The 3,987-nt window shown below is 42.0% G+C and overlaps 1 long non-coding RNA gene across 1 annotated transcript; it reads right to left on the minus strand.

Annotated features, from left to right (window-relative positions):
- Positions 1-342: 342 nt before the first annotated feature.
- Positions 343-3,756, minus strand: LOC139181340 (uncharacterized). The gene is made up of 3 exons (XR_011565331.1): positions 3,593-3,756; positions 2,992-3,132; positions 343-557 (listed from the first exon to the last, which is right to left on the minus strand). It is a non-coding gene; the product is annotated as an uncharacterized lncRNA (long non-coding RNA).
- Between the last annotated feature and the right edge of the window lie 231 nt (positions 3,757-3,987).

Raw genomic sequence — 3,987 nt, forward strand, 5'->3', positions numbered from 1 at the left:
ATCTCCCATGCATGCATGTATGCTAAGTCACTTCAGTCATGTCCAACTCTGTGACCCCATGGACTGTAGCCTGCCAGCCTCCTCCATCCATGTGATTTTCCAGGCAAGAATGCTGGAGTGGGTAGTTATGCCCTCCTTCAAGGCATCTTCCCGACCTAGGGATTGAATCCATGTCTACTTACATCTCCTAAAATTTCCATAATGAAACCTAATTTTTATATCGAAAGTTCCTTCAGGCCAGTAGTAGACTCTCAATCTTAGTCACTTCTGGTTCTCTCAGTCATTTCCAGCCCTCTTCTTCCTCCTGAGTTGTATGCAAGTTCAGAGTTTGCCCAGAATGGGGCTGGGGAGATGTGTGGGCTGGGGGGTAGGGGTGGAGATGCTAGCTTCTACTCACATGTGCAGCATCCTTTCTGGTCCTTGACTGTGGATTCAAGGCGACTGTTGCACTGGCCTTTCTTCTCCACCACCAGGATCCCCCAGGTCCAGCTCTCTCAGCTACTTCCATATCCCTCGGGCCCATGGGACACAGGATGTCCCCCTTTGTCTCTTCGGAGCTGCAAGAAATTCAGAGAGGCTGCCTCAGACCCATTTGGAGACATTTCTTCCAATTCCACATAATGTGGACTATGGCAAACTACTACTCTTATGCCCTTCCCAGACCCACAGGACCAGTTTCCTCTTGGGTTCCCTAAACTAGTGGGGAAGTTCATGGCTCCTCCTGCCCCCAGGATCCCTCTCAGTGAAGTGTCAGACACAGGATCCTCATGCAGGGCTTGCTATGCTGACTCACTACCAGTCTCTTCACTGCATCTCTGACTCCCCCATTTGGAAGATCTTTACATTGATGTGGGAGGACAGAAGAGTCTTGCCCCCATATCCTCTGTTTAATGTCCAAAGTCTCAGCCCAAGGGATAAGGAAATTCAAGACATTTTGCTCTCATTCAGACTTAGAAGAGCTTATGGCTGCTGGTGTTGGGGTTGGGGGAAGGCTGGGGGGAGGGGATAGTTAGGGAATTTGGGGAGGTCATTTACACTCTGCTATATTTAAAATGGATAACCAACAAGGACCTACAGTATAGCACAGACAATCCTGCTCAATGTCATGTGGTAGCCTGGATGGGAGGGGGGTTGGGGGCAGAATGGATTCGTGCGGCTGAATCCCTTCGCTGTTCACCTGAAACTATATCAGCATTGTTGTGATTAATAAGCTATACCCCAATACAAAATAAAAAGTTTTTTTTTAAACCTCTTTCTCTCAAATGGTTATGTCTTCTGTGAGCTTGTTGCTGTTTAATATTTTTAATGTGTCCTTGCTGCTAAGTCACTTCAGTCGTGTCCGACTCTGTGCAACCGCATAGATGGCAGCCCACCAGGCTCCCCCGTCCCTGGGATTCTCCAGGCAAGAACACTGGAGTGGGTTGCCATTTCCTTCTCCAATGAATGAAAGTGAAAAGTGAAAGTGAAGTCACTCAGTAGTGTCCGATCCTCAGTGATCCCATGGACTGCAGCCTTCAAGGCTCCTCCATCCATAGGATTTTCCAGGCAAGAGTACTGGAGTGGGGTGCCATTGTCTTCTCTGTGTCCTTAAGTTCACAGAAATGGATTCATCAATATCCTTGCTTTAAGTAACACCTTATCATCATTCCACATGTGACCCTCTTTGATTTAACTAGCTATTTAGTTTTAATAATGGTAATAGACACTCCAAACACCCCCACTCAAAACAAACACTAGAAATTTAGAACCTTAATAATAACCTACATCTAGCCATGTGACCCTCCCCCCATCGTATCCCTGCTTCCCCTTGCCAACCTCACCTGATGTGACCATGATCCTGAATCCCATGCTCATCATGCTTTTGCTTTTTTGTTGATTTAACTTTAATACATTTACATGTATGATAGAAAGTACTTAACCTCTAAAGCCATGACTGTTTTTAATTCTATGAAAAAGGCATCATGTCTTATGAAAATCTTTTTGGACTTCATTTTTTTCACCTAATATATTGCTAACTTCATCGATATTGTTGTGCATGACTCTAGATCATTTATTTTGATGGCTGCACAATGTTTCACCATGTGAAGAATATGACAGCCTACTCATCTAGGCACTACAGTGACAGCCATTTGGTTTGTTTCTATGTGAACTTTAAAAGCCAGGAGTTGCCTCTTTCCCTTCATCTACTATTTATGCTGTGGTGTTCCTACTTGGAAGCAATGGATACTGAGGCTGAGCGAATCAGCATGAATGAGAGAAAGGTAATGGAATAACAGGAAACACCTAGATGGAAAATGCAACTTTGGTTAATACATGCAGATGCAAACGCAAAGTTTTTTTTTACCTAATCAAACCCTAAGCATGGCATTCACTGATCAAAAGGAAGAATCTAAGGGGTGGGGGGAGAGGAGGGGGCAGGGATGGTTCCTTGAAGCTGAGCCTGGGTACTGAGAACTTATTTTGTAGGAATAGAATATTTATAGTAAAAATACAGTATATCACTTAGCCAATTTTCTCCTCGTCTTTCTTCTCCTGACAATTTTGCTCAGAAGTCAGGTTAGGCGGCTTAGGGAAAATTTAAGAAAGAATGTGGTTCCTGGCTCTCCATTACCATGAGTATCCTTTAGTCATGTTTTAGATTATCTCCCCATTTACTAAAGAACACTGACTCTGCTAAAGTTTTACTATCATTAGTGCCAATGCAACCCAATCTTGATTTCTTAACATATTTCCCTTTCTCTGTCACAATTAAGTACCTCTTGATACTGAAAAGTGTCACTTAGAGTCAAAATACTGAAAATGAAGAATTTTACTGAAGATTCTGGGTGTGAAATATGTTTATAAAAGGAAGGAAGGTGGCTTATATGGTTTACCAAATTAAAGATGGGGTTTGCTGTGAGGATCTTCTGTCCACTTAATCTATGGCTTATGAACTTGATTCAAGGAAAAGATCAGGCAACTTGTTGGTAGGGAGGGGTGTATGATACTCACTGTGTATCTTCTTCAGCCAGTGCGTAGCCAGCTGTTGATTTCTACTACTTTAATTTAACTTCCAATGTCAATACGAAGCTTATTCTTCAGACTGACACCATGAACTTACAGCTCCAAGAGGCATTTGTTGGCAAATAGGTGCTTCAGAGGAGAAAAAAGGTTAAAAATTATCGGGGGATACTATTTGTTATTCATCCCTCACCAACAAGGAGTTACCAAAAAAGTAGAGGGAGAAATATTGGGTGAGCCAAAAAGGTTTGTTCAGGTTTTTCAACAACATCTTACAGAAAAACCCAAACAAACTTTTAGGCCAACTCATAGAAATATGCTACTGATAATGATAAATATGTATTTTATATATATATATATATGTGTGTGTGTGTATATATATATATATATACACATACACACACACACAGTTCTGGGTGAGAGACGTGTGTGTGTGTGTTCAGTAGTTAAGTTGCGTCTGACTGTTTGCAACCCCATGGATGCCAGGCTTCCCTGTCCTTCACCATCTCCAGGAGCTTACTCAAACTCATGACCATTGAGTTGGTGATGCTATCTAACCATCTCATCCTCTGTCGTCCCCATATGCTCCTACCTTTAATCTTTCCCAGCATCAGGGTCTTTTCTAACGAGTCAGCTCTTCACATCAAGTGGCCAAAGTATTGGAGCTTCAGCTTCAGCATTAGTGCTTCCAATGAATATTCAGGATTGAATTCCTTTAGGATTGACTGGTTTGATCTCCTTGAAGTCCAAGGGACTCAAAAGTCTTCACCAATGCCACAGTTAAAAGCATCAGTTCTTCAGAGCTCAGCTTTCTTTATGGTCCAACTCTCACATTCATACATGATTACTGGAAAAGCCATAGATTTGACTATATGAACCTTTGTCAGCAGAGTGATAATATATACAGATTAATTTCAAAGTTACTATACCTTTTACAAGTACAGTGTTTTAAACACTTTGTATTATTGTAAGTATATTTTAATGCAC

This window comes from Bos indicus, chromosome X, assembly GCF_029378745.1.
Source record: "Bos indicus isolate NIAB-ARS_2022 breed Sahiwal x Tharparkar chromosome X, NIAB-ARS_B.indTharparkar_mat_pri_1.0, whole genome shotgun sequence".
Taxonomy (NCBI): domain Eukaryota; kingdom Metazoa; phylum Chordata; class Mammalia; order Artiodactyla; family Bovidae; genus Bos; species Bos indicus.